Consider the following 22053-nt stretch of genomic DNA (forward strand, 5'->3'; position numbering starts at 1 on the left):
TGTCCATTTCTCCTGCCTCCAACACACTGACGTTTTTGGACCATAAACAGACTTTCTTGGGAGGAGCTACCCTTCACTGATTTCCCCCCAGAAAGAAAAGGGTTAAAAGGCCTTTTGCTGTTTGCATTCCCAACACCAATAGGACCTGTGAAATGACACTCTGCTGCTGGAGAGACACTCTGCCACTTATTTATTTTAATTGAGGTAATACAGTTTCCAGTTTACTTGATCCAGTTGAAATTCATTAATGTATTTGATCTGTTTGAAGATCCAAAAAGTGTGTTTCAATCAAGAAGGCCAATAAAAACAAATGGAACAGTCACATCGCTCATAATTACATTTAAGATGTATTAACTGATTCACTTGAAGCCTTGTTATGATCCGCTGCCGTTTGCATCGTCAGTTTATGTATTACAGGTCAATAGAAACGCAACACTTCCTGTATTTTTCAAAGTAAAAGCCTTATACCCTTTTATAAGAAAGGACCCCCCACTCCCCAATAAAAAAGGCCCTTATTGTGAAACATTTCCAGGAACGTGTTGTGCCTGAAGTCAGACGATCACACTTTACATGAAAAACTTCACAACAACTTCCGGTGCTTCAAACAGCATCACACCGTTGCAGCAGCTCGTAGACTGAGTGACTTTTTTATTTCTCTTTGTTGAATCGAAGTCATGCTGTATTTCCCCCGATCTGTATCGGCTTAACAAAGCCGGCACATTTGTTGTCGACCCATTTCTCAGTATTGTGTGCCTCCAGTTTCAACTTATTCTGCTGTTTTAAAAGGCTTTGTTTGTACCGATGTGTTTTAAACCCGGCGGTTGTCTGTGCTCCTGTGTGTGTCACGACAGTTCATATTGCAAAAAAAGTCCCCACAAATCGTAGTTATAGGAACGAAAAGGTTCTAAGTTCCCTCGGTGGGGACACACAAAAAGGAGGAAACCCCCCCTACTGTTCTAAGAATGGTGAAATAGTCCTTCTGGTCCGAAAGCGCCTTATGAGAACTAACTGTTTACTTAAAATGAAACGTACCCCCCCCACTGTGACCGAACAGCCAGTGATTGTGCTTCAGTCTGATTTCTGTCTCGTCATCTAAAAGTCAGCATATTGTATTCAAGTTGATTGTATGTTCTTTTTTTATTACTTATACATGAGAGGTATCTGATGAAAAGTGCTTTTATGACTCTTTCTCTGTCTCCAATCACAAGCCGTAAAGCATCAGTATCACAACACTGAAGTCCAACAATCCAAGCAGTGTGTAATCACTGTTGGGTCTCTGTCATCTCCTTTTCGGTCTCTTTCCAATATCCCTTCTGTCCTCACAACTTCCATCTACATACATATGCTCTCCTGCTAACACACACTCAGCCAGGCAAAGACAACTTGACAACTTCACACTCCGAGGCACAAAAACAAACTCCAAGTGTTAATCAAAGACACAGACAACATTGCAGACACACCTACTGTGAACAAAATAAAAAGAGGTGTATTTTGAGACTGGATATCGCCTTCTTGTATTTGTAGTCTTTGGGGAACTGATGAGTCAATGTTTGTTGTATGAGAGGCAGCATCAGAGGGAGAAGAAATAAGAGGTGAATATTCTATAAGAGACTGATTGAGCAACTGAAAAGGAAGATTAGTGAAAGTGGATACTGGTGGAAAACAGAAACCTGCCAGCAAGACAGTTTAAAGGGAAACTAGCTTTTCTGAGGCCTAACCTATCTCTGTTCCCATCAGCAGGAGCAATTACTCATGAGATACAGTCAGAAATAACAGTCTGAGAGGTGTTATCCTCGGCAACTGGAGGTTTCCAAAAAGATAGATTTAGCCGATATGTAACTGTGTAGGTGTGAAAGAAGACATACCGATACGCAGCACAGAGAGGGCTGGAAAATCTGAAGTAACAAATTAGACAGAAGGACCTACAAATATTACAGATACAGATGTTCAGTGTTGTCCAACGGTCCAAGCCTGGTTGAGAAACAAGGTCAGTTTTTACCCTTTTCAATGAATAACTCTTTATCCATGAAGGGTTCATAATTTAAAAAAAAAACTCCAGAGCCCGCAGCAGAAAAGAAACTGATGTACATGTGCAGTGAAACACAGAAGGATGAAAACTTTTTTAGGCTCATGTGCCCAGCGAGCAATTTATATATTGTTGGCGTTACACTGGATCAGCCGGAGGGACGCACTTGGTTATAAAGTGTACACTGCTGTGATTGGTTGTTTCACTGTCCAGTAAATCGTGCCTAACTACCTGACCTGCATTCTCCCAACGTTACAACCAAGAAGCAACCAACAGTCGATTATAAACGGTGACAAAACAAAGAGAACTTCCTGCGAGCTGTGGACTGTAAATAATATTCAAACTAAACTTCATATTCTTAAAGAGACTCGTTTAAATAGATAATGAGGCCGAGAGATCGCTGTTTGTTGTACTATCATTTATTATTATTTATTGGAATAGGTTTCATGCTGTATTTTGTGTATTAAAAATAAAAAGCCTAAAAAGAAATAAAGAGAAAACTTTAGGACCTTTGACAGCCTGAAAACTCTCTGTTCTCCACATCACCACGTCTCTGTTTATTGGTCTCTGCCTTTCGTAGAGCAGTCAGCTGCATCGTACACCAGAAGGTTAGAAATATATGATTGTAGCATGCACACAGACATTTCATTACAGCAGCATCTGAGTGATCACCCAGCCGAAGCAGACTCCGACTGAGAAGGAGTCCAAAGAAATCTGTCAAACTTGATTTTTAATTTCTGTTATCACTCTATAGATGCAGCGACTGTTCTATAACTTGTACTGCCAACAGTAGCATGCGCTCCTAGTTCTTCAAAATTCATAAAACCATTGAACCACATCACACTGTTAAAAACTGAGTTTTCACATATTAACACAGCTTTGTTCCTAATACTTACTGACACGCAAACATGCGCGCGCGCGCGCGCACACACACACACACACACACACACACACACACACACACACACACACACATACACACACACACCTACCCACACACCCTTTAGCTGTTTACTATGCAGAACGTATTCACTACACCCAACTTTTGTTTATGCAGCAATCTGCTGACTACAATACACACCAAACCGGAACCTTATTATGCTCATGCAGACATTCACTCATTGTCCCATATACAGTACACACCCAACACACACACACACACACACACAAACACACAAGAAGAAAACACATGCTCACACAGGGGACATGCACAACCATAGAGTGTACCTGAGCGGGACCTTGCTGTGATTTAGGTCACTAATCCGTTTCCACGACGATGGCCTGCCTGCACATCAGAGCGCCCAGCTTTGTTGTCCATTCATTGGAAAATCCACACGCACATCCGTGCATCTCTGGACGGGACAACGGGTTCAGTCGTTTTTTTTCTCTGGTGCTCGCAGTTTTCTAACACTACTACCTCGCTCTCCCTCCACTTTTTTTTTATTTTCCCTCACACTATCTCTCGGTGCCTCTCTGCTTATCTGTTATAGCTTCATTCTTTTGTGAGTGAGGGTTTATGTGTATGTGTGTGTGTGTGTGTGTGTGTGTGTGTGTGTGTGTGTGTGTGTGTGTGTGTGTTTGCGGGAGACAAGCTGTTTACAAGAATATGGGAAGATGTCGAGTACCAACACCACATGATTGTTCAGGCACACCGACACACCAGCTGCAAACCAGTTATAGGAAAACAGAATGCGCGAGTGAGTTTGTAACACAGACAACAGCGGCTGTCGCAAAAGAAATGACCACGTGTGTCTGTGCGAGTGGCTCGTTGGGTGGACGTCCTGTTGGACGAAAGGTTACTGCACCACCGCAGACCTATAAAGTCAGGTTACAGCAAAAAATTCAACGTTGCGCTGCAGTTGAAATTTTCAACTCAAGGCTTTGTATTTTCAGAGGAATTTTTAAGCACAAAACAAATTAAAAAAAGGTATGAATGTTACAGCATGTGATTCATGCTTCATGCAGATACACCACAGCATGGTTTATCCACACATATACACACACACACACACACACACACACACACACACACACACATAGAAAGAAAAAGACAATTTGCTCATGAGCGCACGCAGGATACATAAACATCTTTAACTGATTTTTTTATAATTCTTTCAGACTAAATTATGTTTATTTAGACAGAAAAAATAGTGAAGTATCAAATAAGATCATGAGAAGTGACAGTCCAAACAATCCTCACTGACTCACGGGAAGTGCTTTCACTCTCCAGCTGCTTCATTCAAGAGCTGGACAAAATAACAGGGACATCTGACAACATATGAGTCAGTACATCAGCAAGAGCACACCACGCCCCCAGCATATTGGAGCGGGCAGCTAAAAAATGATATTTGTTATTCCCTGCACCACACTAAACTACAAAAGATGGAAATCTGATGAAATTCATAAATATAAATCAAGCTTCCCTCTTACAATCACCTCTTTACCTGCTCAGAAACATGTCACCATCTTTCAATTTCGCTGAGATGCAACACTTAACTCGTTTGCTGATTAAAGTAATTGTTGAACGCCTTTGGCAGATATAAAAAAGTCTGAGCTGTCATGCTGCTCTGGGTTTCACACCTTGTTATAGTGTGTGATGAGGCACCCATCAAAATGCAATACGAATCAACAATATTCAAAACTTCATCTGAAAACAGCACAAAATGTTGCAACAAGTTCTGTGGGTTTGTTGTGTAAGAAAAAAGGACACTTCTGTTCAAAATCTTTGAATGTGAGAAACTTGTTGAATGTGGTCTTGAAATGATGGAACGTATCTATTCCACCTGTTTGAGCTGTTTTTTTTTTTTTTTTTGACAGTGGGGTGTTTAGCCATAACTGAACCGTCATTCAAACAGACAACACAAAATGGGGATAAATGCATCTTTACCCAGGTTGTTGTCTAGAAATTTGTCTGCGACACAAATGAAATCTTTTGGCGTGCTCCTCCCTGAAGTCAACCGAACATAGCACTGTAAATAGCTCGGATTTAGTCCTTATGAACGGCCACTTGTTTTATGGCGATCTGTAACTCTGTGAGGCAATTAGCCTGCAGGCAGTGAGCCAGGCTGAGGGTGAGAAACGGGGGGATTTATGACTGGTAGTGCACAAACAAACATTTAACAGTGAAACCTGAGGGAACTGCAGACATTCAGGAGCAACGAAAACACACCAACTGGGACTCATTCACATTGTTTTGCATTTCTTTCAAATTGTGTGCAGACTGAAGCAACTGTCTTCTGAGACTATTTAACAGACTTCATCTAATGGCAACACAATAGAAATGTTAAAAACATACCAGCACATCACTTGTCATTCATTTCTCTGATGACCCCTGCCACAATAAATAAAGTGTATTTTAATTTCACATAAAAACACACGTGGAGTTTTAGTTTTTTGTTTTTTTTTCAAAAACAGAAGCATAGCCATAAACCTGGAAATATGAGTGACCATGATAAACCAACTGCATGAGTTCAGGTTTCTCACAGTATGCAGTTTGCTTTCTCTTCAATCCAATAGAACTAATTAAAAATATTCTGGATTCTGCATCAAGCTTATTTTACAGAGAGTTTACAGTCCTAGTGTATCTTTTTTTTACCTCACCATATTAGCATCTGAATTCCTTACTGGCGTTTTAAAGATTTTTTTTTTTTGTCAATGGCTTTCCACAATAAAACTCAATCCCGGATATCATTCGGGCCAGGAGAATTTAAAGCTCCCTGTAGTGTTTCCCTGAGCAAAGAGCAGAATATCCCACAACAGACTGCAGCAGAACTCCCTCAAAGGCATCCGCCAAGTCCACAGGTCAATTAGTTTCACAGCAATTAGCCAGTCTGAGTGTCAGTGAATACAAAGGAATTAGCCAGGCTATTTGAATGAACACACACACACACACGCACGCACGCACACGCACACACACACACGCACACGCACACACACACACACACACACACACACACACACACACACACACACACACACACACACACACGACAGAGAAGAATGAACACTACTGTGTAGCAACGCAGGCCAAAACTAGAAGGTCGGCGATGACAAGTTGACGTGTGTGCCGTGTACACACATCTGTACATGTCCAGCACGTGAGTGTGTGTGTGTGGATGGTGGTGAAGACAGAGAGAGAGAGAGAGAGAGAGAGAGAGAGAGAGAGAGAGAGAGAGAGAACAGGATCCTGGGAGAAGTTGTACAATGCTATTAGCCCAATGCTTGTTGTAGTTTGCTCTCCTCTGTCTCTGCCTCTATCCACTAGAGAAAATGTAATTATATCCTGAGACTACTGTTAAGCCGTATACCCACTGTTCTGCACCACATATTCAAATGAAATGCATAAATTAAATAAACCTGTCTGAGAGAATGTAATTAAAAAGAGGGGGGAAATAAGCTGAGAAAAGTGGCTGTCCAAGTGTGTGTGTGTGTGTGTGTGTGTGTGTGTGTGTGTGTGTGTGTGTGTGTGTGTGTGTGTGTGTGTGTGTGTGTGTGTGAGAGAGAGTGCACCCGTTGAAGCTGTGAGTGGGCAGAGAGTGTTATGCTACATATGGAAGTCAGCTTTAATTGGGTGACTTTAGCGAGCCTCACCACCAGCATTAACCGCAATGAGTGGGCGCAATGACCACATACACAAATCCTGCATGCGCGCACACACACACACACACACACACACACACACACACACACACACACACACACACACACACACACACACACACACACACACACACACACACACACACACACACACACACACCACGGTACAGAGTAAGTGAATACAAGGTAAATTTGTCCAACTTTAGTTATTGAGCTCATAGAGAGGGAGGTGATATGAATGCTACTGAACAACAGGACAACCTGCAAGATAAAGAAAACTAGGTTCCTTCATCTTAAAAAAACAAAAGTGTACTGTGCTGATAAAAGTTAAAGCTGGTCTTTAAAAAGATCCAACTTTTAATAAAACGATCAGAGTAAAATATCTCACACCCCACAATTGGTGTATGTGTGAACTGAGACTCCTTTATTGTCATTCATGAACTATTTTGTGGCAAATTTCTGTATAAATGATATTGAGCAGAATGATTTCACACGCAGAACATCATAACTCAGTTTAACACCACAGCTGCAGTGGGTTGTATAATATGACACTTCCAGCAATTGGAGCTGGAGTGTCAAATACTGACACCTGTCCTTATCAACACACCTGGTGACAGAACATGCAGCTTTGAAATATAACGATGGAAGAGGATCTTGCTCTTGCCTTTTTTTTCTTTCTTTAGGTGTATTAGAGACAGTGTTCCACCTGTTTTTGTGCAGACTGTCAGCACTCAAGCAACACTGCTTTGCCTATGTCATGCACAAATGAACAGAGCTGAGAGTTGACAAAAAGAAATCCCTGAAAAATCACATCAAAATACGTGTTTTTACTATTTTTTGGTCCTGTAATTAGATGAGAATACCGATGATCCTGTTGCAAACACAGCCAACATGCATTTATGTCAAATTTGAGTACGACAGTTATCAAAAGAGCTTATGTTTCAGCAAGTGACTGCATTTATGTGAGGAAACAAATCAAATAAACTTTGCAGTGATGGCATGAACACAAAATCACAGCTGCACAAATGAAAGAGTCTGGCATGAAGTTCTTTAAAACAGCTACCACGAGACTACAGCATTAAGAGACTCTTTAATATTTTTAAATTCTGTGCTGGACTGCTGTCAAAGAGTTGTGAATTTTCTCAAAAGCAGGATTAATGATTTCACAACCGTTCAGTGTATTCAACTCTGGGAGTTAAAATCACAAGCAGCTCACTGAAGTGCACGACGTGGATGTGAAGGAGAGATGTGTTCACAAGTGTCTGTGCTGCATGTCAGGTGGGGATGTTTGTAATATTACTGTATGCTGGTTTGGTGAGAAAAATGAAAATACTAAAAGTTCTCATCAACAGTTATTCAAATGTCAAAAAAAATAAAATAAATAGATAAGCTGAAGCTTTCTGTTAAGGAGGGACACGTGGACATGAGTGGGTCCCTGGTACTGCTGCTCAGATATGATTACACTCAGCCCTGCTTCAATGACAGCACTCCACAAGTTGGAAAATATTATCTGCTGAAAGCTGCTGGAACTCTGAGCAATGATGATACTTTCATCAGCCACAGAGCGAGTGTTTTGATTGGTTGAATCGGTTGGCGGTGACCTTTTTAGCGATACCAAACAAAAAGGCAGCTGGTCAAGCTAACCTGGCCTGGTGCGAACCACACCCAATTTCACTGTGTGAATACGGGTCCGGCCAACCTCCATAGAGAGTTGTTTGCAGTAGTTCCATCCTCCTGGGTGCCGAAACCAGCCGGCACTCTGCCACCAGTGCAACCATCCACGGCCCGTGTCCACCAAAGAGTTGTTTCCTGCACACGGCATATATTTTGAATTGTTTTAATGAATGGCAGCAGTGTGACGAGGTGCCGAGCATTTATTCTACAGCTGTCCAATCCCAGTGAAGGAAGCGCGGAACAAAACGCGAGACAAAACGCGGTTAACCACCGGTCACTGATCGGTCCGCCGTTCAGAGCGGCTTGTGCAAACGCTAACACGAGCCGAGTTAACAGACTGTCTTCACAGTAAGGAGAAAACTGAAGCCGTTAGACACGGCCAGCACAGCTAAGCAGCAACCTCAAAATGCTAGCAGTGCCACAAATAAAACTGGAAAAATGAGACCTGGCACTGTATACATTGATAAGGCTCTTACATAACACATGACTTGTGATTGAAAATAGACAAAAGGGCACGTTTAGTGTTTAAAAAGTAGAATAAAGCAGTATAAAACACTGATCAAAAACACCTTCAGCTTTTTCAAGTAGCGATCTGTTTTTGACTGCACAGCTGTGAGAGCAAAAAGTTTCTCAGAAAAACCAAACACCAGAGCACAACTGTGTACATGTGTGTGTGTGTGTGTGTGTGTGTGTGTGTGTGTGTGTGTGTGTGTGTGTGTGTGTGTGTGTGTGTGTGTGTGTGTGTATGTGTCTGTGGGTGATTAACTTTTTAAGCATTGCTCCATTTCATTTTCCTATGATCAGAAATGTAAGCCTGCGTGGGTATGGAGGAGATAATGAGTATGTGTGTTCGTGGCTTCCTGCTCATGCTTGCATATTTAAACCTGATGTCAGGTGGTCACTGTCCAAGAGAGAAAAAAAACAAGGATGGCAGCTCCATCGCCAAAAAACAAGACACTAGCAGGGTTACGGGTTGTATTCCCGTTGCGGTTAAAAGGGCAGGCGTTTAGCGAGGTACAGCCAAGGGGCTAAGTCCTGAAATAACCCTGAGTGTGAGTGTTCCCAGGCAGGCGGAAGAATCCAGCTGGCTCACTTTGTGTAGCTGCAGGCTGGCTGCCTCCACTAGCCCGCGGCTACTTGCAGTGCGATGCGGAAAGTTCGAGGGGAGAAATGGAAAAGGCAGCGCTTACTCTGAAGCCAATTCTGCCTGCAACCAACCAAAGCGCAGTCAGACGTGACTGCTGCATACCGATGCATGCATAGCTTTTTTATATTCTTCATGTGCTGACAGTATGAAAATTTGACATTGAGAATTTTTTCTTCCACAAGTCAACAGGATATAATTCAACACGTCTTCTGTGAAAAGCCAGTTGGACTGTCTCAGAATCAGCAGCGGTTCACATCCAACGTGACACTGCGCTTCCTTTGTCTGCTCTCGGTTTTAATTTTTTTTTTTTTTTTTTTCTGTGGAACTTGCAAAGATGTGAGGCGCACTCCTACACACACCATTTACTCTTGATTTGGCGGCATTTTTGCCTTTAAGTGGTCGTGCGTGAATACGAAGCCGATACCACAGTGACAGTAAATTAGTTACAGCAATTTGATTGCTCTGCGTGTAAAATTGGCCCCTTACAATGTGGGTTACGTTATGCAGTGCTGCTCGTGCACTTGTTGCAGTAACATGGTGTGTAAACGGTCACGTTACATTTACGTGATGTTGAGTTGTTGTATGTGTGAACCGTTTCTGCTTTTATTCAGTTAACAGATTTAAAATGTGAGACAAAAGGTGGAACGTGCGGACGGAGGAGACTAAAGAGCCAAAACGGAGCGGTACAACATAATATATATTTTAGTCTATTTTTTTTTTTTTATTTCAAGTAGAAAATCTCTTGCATTTCACTCTCACTGACTCCACATTTACGTGTAACACTTTCACACCCTTCAAAATCATACTACTAAACACTAGAATTCTGAAAGTAGACGAGATGGGAAACAAATTCCTAAAATAAAAAAAGAATTAAAACAGATGATATGAGCTACTCAGTGAAAGCAGCCACACTCAGCGCTGCGTCAGTTTATCTGAATCCCTCCCTTTCCCCTGGAATGTGTTTCCTCAGCTTGCCTGACACACTCGTTCTTTATATCCCACTGGAAAAAAAAGAAAAAGTAATCAGCCAGGAGAGACACAAAAAATAGAGGAATAAATTCAAAAAGAAGAAATGAGAACATGCAAATTGAAGCAATAAGCAAACTGTCAAGCAGCGAGAGATACACACCTGTGTACACACAGCCAATAATGCACCGTTACGCAGATACATATTCTACTACTTGGAATCAAGTAGATGGAAGGGTGCTGATCGACAACACACACACACACACACACACACACACACACACACACACACACACACACACACACACACACACACACACAGACAAAATGAGGTGTTTCGTCATCTCTTCTCTCTTCAACCGAGATGCAGCGACTGGGTGGTGTGTTATAGTGTGTTTGTGTGTTCAGCTATCACCACAACAATCTGTTTCACGGTGAAAAGAACCACAACACTGTATTAACAAGAGCATATACACCAGCACAGGTCACACGCACGCACACGCACACACTTCCTGTAAATTGACACCATGGCCTGCTGGGGGTTGTAACCTCGCCTTGCCCCCGACACAACCAAACAAAAGAGTGAGGGAGGAGGTGGGGTGAAGAAGATGGAGGGCGAGGGAGGAGGGGGTAACCATAACGAGGCCATGGGGTTAAGTGTGTGTGTGTGTGTGTGTGTGTGTGTGTGTGTGTGTGTGTGTGTGTGTGTGTGTGTGTGTGTGTGTGTGTGTGTGTGTGTGTGTGTTTTTGCAGCCTTTTGCACAGTCCCTTTGTTTTCCTCAGAAATATAAATTTTGAAGGTTATCAGCGTCTGATCCTGCCTCGGTTGGTTTGGTGTAGTTTCACCATTTGGACTCGTATTATTGGTGACACGATGCAAAAATGGATCTAAATAAGCGGGACAGGCTTGAAAACCAAAAGAAAAATTGTGCATTGTTTGCCTTCTCTCTCTCCCTGCTTCTCCTCTAACTCCCTCTGACCCACCTTCTCCACCGGAGTGTGTGTTTGTCTTCGTCTGAGTGTGACTGAATAAATGAGAGGAGCACACATTCATATTCCCTCTGTCTCACACAGCGTTCTGATTGAAGTGTCTGCGTGCTTTCTGTCCTCGGTCTACCCTTTATTCTCACTAATGTATACATATCGGACCAAGAAAACATGACTACACAAAAACATGGACTCGACTCACTGCAGCACTGTTTGTTTGAAAAAAAAAAAAAAAAAAAACAGAGATGGTGGCACACACAATTGGAATAGAGGAGAAATATTATGATATGAACGCCACACTTTTGGGAGCTCCTTCGAAGTAAAGGTTTCAGGCTTCAGGCTCGAATCAGGTTTCGGTCACAGTAGATATTATTTATGAATATATATATTATTTAGTTGTGATGTTTAGAGTTGGCGTGAGCGACTGGAGAATGAATTAAAGTCACTGAATGTCCTCACGACTACAGAAAATGTGTGTTTGTTGGTTTGTGTGATCGTCCACTTCTGAAGCAACTCAACACTACAGATTCTGCTGAGTTGGCAAAGTGAGCAATTGGCTGCGAAGGCCTGAGGACACACACACACACACACACACACACACACACACACACACACACACACACACACACACATTTCAGAGTGTTATTAAGCTGCTATGAGTTCACCTATCCATCCTTCTGTCAGGAGACACAACACGTCCACGTTTGTCCTACATAGTGAAGTAATAAACACGTCGGGTTATGAATTCATCCCCACAAAATGACCACAATAATAATGTTCACAGTCATATAGCTGATAAAATGAAGCCTCGGCATTGTTGCTGAAAGTAGGTGAAGCTTTGAAAGTGGCCCGATAAGCTGCCGTCTCTGTTGGTCTGTTGGTTCAGAACTATTTACATGAACGGTACAAATTTGATGATCAGTCGATGTGTTCAGTTTCATCACGAAGCAAAACAGGACGACTCCCTGCTGGACGCACAACAGAGAAGCAGATAACACACTGCTGCAGTCCGACAATAGGAAGGAGCTGTCACACACACACACACACACACACACAAACACACAAAAAGAAACACGCACCCACACACAGAGAAACACACATGCACAAAAAGTAACACACACACACACACACACACACACAAAGAGAAACACGTGCACACATACACACAAACACACACACACACACACACACACACACACACACACACACACACACACACACACACACACACACACACACATATACACAAAGAGAAACACGCGCACACAAACACAAAGAAATGTAGCAGGCACAAGTACACACAAATTCCATCTCACTGACTGCCCCTCCTCCCTCACACACACACACACACACACACACACACACACACACACACACACACACACACACACACCACCACCACCTCCAGGTGCTCATGGTTCATTTTCCCGTCACATCGTCTGTCTTCATTTGCCAGAGAAACTAGATAAGACCTAAAAGGAGCTGCTAGTGATACAACGGTCCTGTGTGTGTGTGTGTGTGTGTGTGTGTGTGTGTGTGTGTGTGTGTGTGTGTGTGTGTGTGTGTGTGTGTGTGTGTGTGTGTGTGTGTGTGTGTGTGTGTGTATACGATTTGTGTAATGCATAAATTCCTCAATATTTATCAGTACTGTGCAATTTCTATTAGAATTCCTTTTATATTTGTCTTGTTTTAACTTTAGTTTACAACATTCAGCATTTTTTTTTCTTTTTCAAATTAACCTAAATTACTGTTTTTGAAGAAATTCTGCTCAACAGCACGATTCTTCTCGTAGTCACTCATATCATTATCACAGAGCCTGCAGCCTATGCGTGCCGCTCGTTGCTTTCTGACATTTGTCTGCTCCTCTTGTTCTTCTTCGGCAGCGTTTTCTCCCGCGGTGCCTTGTGATGGCTACAACAGCGCTGTCATGACGTAATGCCGCGCCGGCAACTGCAGCTGACAGTGATCCAGAGGCTGCAGCCGGCTGGATAAAGGCTTTATTATCACCGACGTTGGCAGCTTGTATCTGAGGTGGTACACTATTTATGCTGTGGAGGTCGGGTCATTCTGGAGCTCCCCATGCAATGAAGAGTCCTGGAGACTACGTGGATTAACAGACTGAAGAAATACAGGATGGAGGGAGGGGGGAGGAAGATGAGAGAGAGAGAGAGAGAGAGAGAGAGAGAGAGAGAGAGAGAGAGAGAGAGAGAGAGAGAGAGAGAGAGAGAGAGAGAGAGAGAATGAAGAGGAGGTGTGTTTGCAAACCATCTGGACTCAAGTCTCTGATAAGAAACACTTAGTCAGCAAGCACCTCATCACTCAGCCTGCTCTCTCTCTTTGTCTCAGCCTGGTGTAAACTAGTCGGGATCTTCCGGCTCTCGGCTATGTTTTTAAATTTTTCTTTATTTCACTTCTTCTCGGGTCATCGTCAACAAATCTGGAACAATAGTTTGACTAAATGTTGGAGGAAAACAAAAGGTGAAAGGGTCGCTGTAATTAAGTTAAACACAAAGGCCCGGAGAGCACCTTAGTGAGGAGAATGTACCTCATTCAAGTCTTCAATAGAGCTTCTAAATTACTTCTAAATTCCACGGGAGCACATTCATTGCACATCGTTTTTCATGTGTTACAAAGCCTGAAATGAGTGACTTTAAGTAAGTTATTATCATTATTAGTATCTTTAAATTAGAAGCAAATGGTGTATTCATATATCTTACAGCAGACACGATTTGCAACAACACACAACAAAATAAACATCATCAGGGCCTGCACGATTAATCGTATTAAAAACATGATCTGTATTCATACCTCGATGTGATCTATTTTTCTAAATAACAGCGAATCTGCTGCATTTCTTTCACTGGATCTGGAGCGCAGGGGAAGTGGTAGTGAGGGAAATCCACCCACAGAGAGAAAACACTCATTCAGAGGTGGGGTTTAATAAGAGAAGACAACAGACTGAATTCGATCGTTTTCATCAGTGTTGCATTAAAAAAAAAACGAGAGCGTTCCATTTTGAGTTGGGAGAAGTTGATGTGCCGGTGGAACTGTCATACCGTCAGTTTAGTTTCCTTCTCTATCACGTAAAGGAGCGTGATGAAAATGTAGTGAGAGAGAAAGTAATACTGATGATACATATACACCCACAGATAGAAATGCCTGTGTCTGTTATTGCATCTTTGTATGGAAAAATGGCATTTAGATGCGATCTCATATTCCCCATTTAAGTGTATTCTGTTTCTATTGCAGCACGAGTAAATACTGATACATCTTAATTTTACCGCTCAGCATTTACACCTGAAATCGTCCTGCAGCACCGGAGGCCCTGGACGGCTTTCTGAACCGACTGTGGTGTTGAACGACAGCAGCTGAGGATCACTTGATGTCAACAGAGGACGACTTTAGAAAATGTTCCAGTGTTCCAGTTCCCTGACAGGCACCACCTTCCACATTTATAATAACGTGGAGGCTGTGATAGCTTCTTTAATTTGTCTTTTCCAATTTGTGCTTTTGAATTCGTGATGAGACGGGACGGGGCTGTGTTCTTTCACGGGGGACTGACACACACACACACACACACACACACACACACACACACACACACACACACACACACACACACACACACACAGAGAACAGTTCACAACCCTCTCAGAGACGAATGAGGTACATCACACACTGATATGGATTACCACCAGCCGGTACACACACACACACACACACACACACACACACACACACACACACACACACACACACACACACACACACACAGTCCCCACATCAGCACAAATGCTTTGCAGTACATGCACACGACTGTTACACTCCTGTGATGAATGAACAATAAACGTCCTTGTATGTAATGAAAAATAATAAAACACAGGAAAAATATGGTCAAAATAATATGAATGAGGGAGACCTGTATGCAGCCCCGAGTGGATGTTAGGTGAGAACTACTGTAAATCCTCCGGTCTGCACGCATAGTTAAAAGAATAATGTTACATAGTATATCACTGTGTGTGTGTGTGTGTGTGTGTGTGTGTGTGTGTGTGTGTGTGTGTGTGTGTGTGTGTGTGTGTGTGTGTGTGTGTGTGTGTGTGTGTGTGTGTGTGTGTCTGTGTGTGCGCGTCAGTAGTAATCTTCCTGATGGACTGCATTACTCTAGATGGGGCTATTACTCAGAAAATAAAAGTTTCAATTATTCCTAAAATGCCTGGGACACACACACACACACACACACACACACACACACACACACATACACAACCATACTTGCAAGGGCAAGCCACACTGTCTTGCATTCATTCCTTCACTCCTGTTTCAAAGTGATGTCCTTCCTCTGATGACTTTCATCATCTTTCTAGCTTTGAAACATAAATACACACATACACACACGCACACACACATCCATACAAACACACAAACACACACACACACACACACACAGACCCCTATATCGCCAACACTCAATCTATCTCACACATCCCTCTCAAAGGCCTTGTTGCTAGGAGATAGTGCTCTATTTGTGGAGAGAGAGCAACAGAGAGACATAGATTGAGATATACGTGTGTGTGTGTGTGTGTGTGTGTGTGTGTGTGTGTGTGTGTGTGTGTGTGTGTGTGTGTGTGTGTGTGTGTGTGTGTGTGTGCGTGTGTGTGTGAGACAGAGTGAGAGAGTAATAGGGATAAACGAAAGAAAAGTGCAGGAATGAGAAACCGAGGAGGGTCAAGTTCCTTCAAAGCAGGATGAATCTCTGAGGATGTTTCACACACACCCACCCACACACACACACACACCCACCCACCCACCCACCCACCCCCCCCCCCACCCCCCACACACACACACACACACACACACACACACACACAAAGTGAATATCATGGCAGCTTTGCTTTTTCGACCAAGACTAGAAACACAACACTGTCTGGGACAATGTACGGGTTCTTGCATGGCTTCTTCATGTGATTGTGTACATCTCCTGTGTATGTATGTGTGTGTGTGTGTGTGTGTGTGTGTGTGTGTGTGTGTGTGTGTGTGTGTGTGTGTGTGTGTGTGTGTGTGTGTGTGTGTGTGTGTCTCCGGCTTCAGCAGCGATTGGGATCCTGCAGGTCATATAATGGTTGACTGGTCACATTGTGTGACACAGCATTCAGTCCCTCACACACACACTGTTCCCTTAATCTACAAATATATCTATTATAATCTGATAAAGCCCGCAGAGAACAAAAAAAAAAAAAAACTCCTCTGAAAAACACTGTGACGCAAACATCCCATCTGCGGGGTGAAACAGGAATGGTCCGCCTGCAAATCCTTCTCCTTCGAGGAACAACAAACATCTGGGCAACCTCAAATTCCATCATCAAAGGCAGCATAACAGCATACAAGACTGAGATTTTCACTGACATAAAACCCCCGATAATAAGATATCGAAACAGTATAGAAAACATCGATAACTTCTTTGTTTCAAAACACAACATTTGAGGAAGCGCCTCATTTTAGTTGATTACAAAGAACTAAATACAAAAAATGAATTTTCCAGAAGGAATTGAAAGATTTTCATTGTAATTGGAAAATGATTCGTTGTCATAATATCCATTGGTTCTACGTCTTTTTCCATCAAAATGTGTCAGTAATCACTGGAACAGTTTTTACATGTTTAAATGAGACCTTCTGAGCTGTTCCACAATCCCAGTTAAAAAAACGTCACAAATAAGTTGCTGAATATACCGACTTAGTTCTACTTGTTCTGATCTTCTTTCATTAAAGTAACCACCGGTGGAATGTAGCAGCTGTCTGTGCTGCTTCACTGACCGCTTTGTCTCTCCCAGCGGTTGGGCTCAAACTCACAGCTCTCCCTAATCCACTAAAACATTCCAGAGAATCAAACAAGAAAAGACCAAATAGGTGCAGAAAAAAATGACATTCATAAAGACGACAAATGTGTCTAAGGAAATGTCTTTTATTTTTTTATTCACAAAAAGATTTTGAAAACTAAAAACAAAACGAAATGAAAGAGACAGTTTTTTTTTTTTGCTATTTTTTTTCATCACATTTTTAAATCAATCATATTACACAAAACGTGATAAATCCGGTGAAAAATCCTTTTCTCGTAACATCTTATCAGTGTCTGCACCACCTTCAGAAACATCTCAGACACTCAAAGCACAAAAAGGTGTAAACACGAAAAGGTGATTTTCAGAAAGCAACTTCCTATTTCACTTTGCACCTCCTCACACCACCACCTGCAAACCTACATGAGCAAATACAAGCAAAGGTGTTTCTATTTGCTTTCTGCGCAGACCTGTCGTTGGATTCGATACGAGGATATCACATTTAATAGCCTCTTTATTCTTCTGTCCTATCATTCTTAATAGGCCCGCTGGAATCTTAATCAGTTGCACATGTTCTCTCTGCACTACTGTCTCCACCCGCCCGTCTTTTACGACCTGCCCGTCTGTCCGCCATCGTTTTTGAGCATGTTTCCTCTCACAGTGACACTTTAATTCCTTTAATCCATCACCTACTTCCTCTTTTGCTTCGTTACTCATGCGCATGTTTTCAGGAGCGTCTCAGAATTTATGTTTCCACTTGTAAAGGTAAAAGCGGGGCGGGGGGTGTGGGGAGAAGACAAGGAGAGAGAAAGCAGTGGAATGTAAATCTGTGTGTGTCTGGAAGCGATTAGGCAAAAAAAGCAAAAGCCCGTCTTCTCTTTCTGTGTCTGAGCAGCAGCACACAGTCCAGCCACTGTAACCCTCACCTTTCCACTGAGACACACACACACACACACACACACACACACACACACACACACACACACACACACACACAATACCAAAAGCAGAGCGTTAAATTGCTGTAAAGCCAATCATATCGGCTGATACCTTCCTGAGTTTACACCTTTGAGGTATAAAGACAGCGGTGAACTTCTTTTTTCCATTTAGAGTTCAATCATTTTATTCAGTTTATGAAAAATTGTCATTTAAGGAACCCGGCACTGATGTTTTTTCATTACAATTTAGACAGAAAAGTCTGTTTTTGTCTTTGTACTTCAGATCGTTTGAGAGTATTCACTCACCGTGTAAAAGTCTTCTTAATATTTTTTTTCCACTACATTAACTACACTTTTAATGCAGCAAAGATAATATCAACAGAATCTGAAAATCTATAAGTTTTGTAAAAGTGGAACTAATGTCAGAGCTGTTGTGTTCGATTGTACAGGTGTGCCTAATAAAGTGCTCAGAGTTAACTCATACGTTAGTGCAAAGTATCAGACTCGTGCACAAAGGAGAAATATTAATACATATACAGTATGTTCAAATAAAATACAATAAAAAAATGAACACATGACTGTATTTGTGTGCTTAACATCTAAACTCTCTTCACGAGTCCAAAAATGTGACGACTGAAGTTCATGAACAAAGAAGTGACGTGTCTTTGTCTTCAGAGAGACAGAAAAGAAAAAAAGCACTGACCTGAAAACACTCGGTTGACTTTGGCTAAAGAGCATTACACTGCTGCCACTGTGAGGAGCACACACAGGAACGCACACAGGAACACACACACACACACACAGAAACACACACAGGAACACACACACAGGAACACACGCAGAGCCTGAGGTGTGAGGCTAAAAACCAACGCTGAGGATCTGTGTTTCATTCAGGATGACGAGGTAAACGTATAAAACAAAAGGGGGATTTTAAAAGTAGTCTTTAAAACAGAAACGTCTGCCCCAGTCTTGAATTTTAAAAATAAAACCCAAAGCAAATTCAAAGTAGGCAGCGTCTTAAAGTTGAAGCGGAGTCAAATTCAGCTTTTTTAGAAGCAGAATTGATTTAAGTTGTGGCTGCTTCTCATCAGCCGCGTAGTTCAAGATGTTGTCTGTCTGCAGGACAGATTTGACCTTTAAAGGCTGACATTAAAGCTGCTGCTGTAAATTCAACCCAGTTTGTTCATCCTCAACATCAAGCACCAACTCTGTGAGTTGTTAGAGACTCGTATAGAAAATATGCTGTTTCACTCTCTCATTTACTCAATGCCATTTTCTCTTTCTTGGCTTCCACATGTTGAACAGTTGCAGGGACCAACTTGCAGGGGCTTAACCATCAGTCGCAGTCAACACGTCTGATGAGGAGGAACACAAACAAAATAAAAGCCCCACCGATGTTCAGGAGGAGACATCAGGGGGCTGAAATGTGTTTGGTCACTTTGCCAACGTCTCTGACTGACAGTAGTTTGTCCTAAATGTCTCTCTTCACGTCCTCCACATTGATTGGAAATGTAATTAAAGGTAATATCCCCCCTCCTCCATTTCCTTTGAATGCCGACGTAATGGCCTCAAAATCAAAACCAGACCTTGAGGCTAATGCTTACGTTGTGATTAAGCACTGAAATATTTATGCATGTGTGTCACTGCTTGTGTGTGCTGTGTGTGCCTTAAGAGGATTGTAGCACAGAGATAAAACAGCAATAGCCACTAAATGATTGGCATCTTTGGCCTCTTGGCTGATTGACTGAAATATTGAGCGACCGGTTGCTGCGTGGACGAGTAAGTGAATGAGAGAGACCCTAAAAAAAAATAAAAAATAATTAAAACAATTCTTTAAAAAAAAATTAAAAAAAATTAAAAAGCAGCTATCTGACTGACTAACTGTTCAGAAAGTGTGACCACAAAAAAAAAAGGAGTGCGAAAGGGAACAAGCGCAAAGGAAGGGAATGAAGAAAAAATATACAAAGATGACAATAGAAGAGAGATGGAATAAAGGAAATAAATTATAGAAAATAATGTCTCATAAAGAAATATTAAATGGTGTTTGGCTCCGATGCAAAACAGGGCTTCTCTCAGTCCCTCCCTTTCCTCGTCCTCTGCTCTGCTACTTTCTCAGCAAATCAAACTATGAGGCCCCAGTCTGTTTGAACACACACGCGCACCCACCCACACGCACATACACACGCACACACAGGGATTGGCTGTGTTGTTTTGTCAATGAGTTTACATTCAGTCAATGAATTCACACAATGACAGGCAATTGACTAGAAACCAAGCAGTTTCCCAACGTGGGCACACACAAACTGACACACACACACACACACACACACACACACACACACACACACACACACACACACACACACACACACACACACACACACACACACACACACCGTTCAGCAGGCAGAAAAATAAAATAAAAGAATTATAGTGAACTGGGTCCTGTACCTTGTCTGACTGAATACTCCAGTTTCGCCCGTTTAAAGGGTTAATGCCTCCAAAAAACACATAGGATCCTTTCAGTGCGCGTGCAACCTCCGTGTCTCCCCGCTGCTGCCGCTAAAGGGGAAAATATCAAGACTCCTCCAAGGCTCCGGCTTCCCTCGCTTTCTTTTTCCCCCCCTTCTCGCTTCTTTTGGGGGAAAAAAACTACAAAGAGCCAGCGCCGGTGTTTCTGGAGGGTTTTTTTTGCTCACTTGTCTCTGCTCCAGTCTGCGGGGCTGCCTCAGTCTTTCTCTCACTTCTGGTTCTCCGACCGCTGCGCTCCATGTAAAAAGGATGGAGGATGAAGAGTGGAGAGAAGAGCACGCAGCGCTCCTTTGCTTCTCCTCCACTTCTTTCTGCTTTCTGTCAGCTACAGAAAAAAAAAGGATTTCTTTGCCTTTATTCTCCCTTCGACTCCTTTCCCTCCCTCTGCCTCTCAGCGTGTGTGTGTGTGAGAGAGAGTGTGTGAGCGCCGTCTCCTCGTCCGCCTGTGCCACCTCTGCTGTGCGCTCTGGCTGCCTCTCTCTCTCTCTCTCTCTCTCTCTCTCTCCCCTGTCTGCTTCTGCAAGTTTGAAGCGCTCTTGCTGGGTGAGCGAGGCGCGGGAGGGAGGGGGGCGGAGCCACGAGGACGAGTGGGAGCGCAGGGAGGAAGGGGATTGGCTGATGAAGAGAGGGGGGGTGAGTGAGGGTAGAGAGAGAAAGGAATGAAAGGGGGGGGGGGGAGAGAGGAGGAGGGAGGGGCTGGAGCTCTGCTTTCTGCATTTGGAGGTTGGAGGTGTAGAGGAGGGGAGATGGGGCGAGGGGGGCACTCTCCTCTCCCTCCTCTTCCTCCTCTCCCTCCTCTCTGCATTCTTTTGCTCTGATCTCCCCAATTTCATGACCACATATGTATTCATAGCACAGCAACTACACCTCTCAGCCGCTCACACATGATCCCACTCTGCCTGTCTCACTCTCTCACACACAAATCTGGTGTGTGTGTGTGTGTGTGTGTGTGTGTGTGTGTGTGTGTGTTTGTGTGTGTGTGTGTGTGTGCGCGCACGCGCGCGGGCACTGTTAGGCTTTGAGGCAGCTGTATAAACTAAAGGTACTCGGCCCAAAAGAGGAGTGACTGATCTTTATTAAAAGGGAATCGGCAAAAGAAGGACTTACAAGAACACATGCGGGAAGTTTTTCGTTTGTCGAATTGTAAATGTTACGATTAGATTTAATGGAAATAAAAATAATAATAATAATAATAATAATGTAAAAGAAAAAAGGTGCGAAGCTAAATGTTCTGCTCTGTGTTTGTGTAAATGTGTGTGTCTTGAATGAATAACAATAAGAGTGATGAGTGGAAGCAACAAAGATAAGTTGTATGTGTGTTTTGTGTATGCAGGGCCTGCTACAACTGTGTAT

The 22053-nt window shown here is 42.7% G+C and overlaps 1 protein-coding gene across 5 annotated transcripts in view; it reads right to left on the reverse strand.

Annotated features, from left to right (window-relative positions):
- Window positions 1-22053, reverse strand: part of tenm3 (teneurin transmembrane protein 3) — a 338433-nt gene that overhangs the window by 192464 nt on the left and 123916 nt on the right. Inside the window, exon 1 of one of the 5 annotated variants that reach the window (XM_069168315.1) lies at window positions 20620-21171. The exons of the other annotated variants lie outside the window; for them this stretch is intronic. The gene's annotated coding sequence lies outside the window, so the exon portion shown is untranslated. Of the gene's footprint in view, window positions 1-20619; window positions 21172-22053 lie in introns of those variants that run through there. 5 annotated transcript variants of the gene reach the window in all.

This window comes from Embiotoca jacksoni, unplaced genomic scaffold, assembly GCF_022577435.1.
Source record: "Embiotoca jacksoni isolate LCO1_2020_lvr unplaced genomic scaffold, fEmbJac1.0.p SCAF_4, whole genome shotgun sequence".
Taxonomy (NCBI): domain Eukaryota; kingdom Metazoa; phylum Chordata; class Actinopteri; family Embiotocidae; genus Embiotoca; species Embiotoca jacksoni.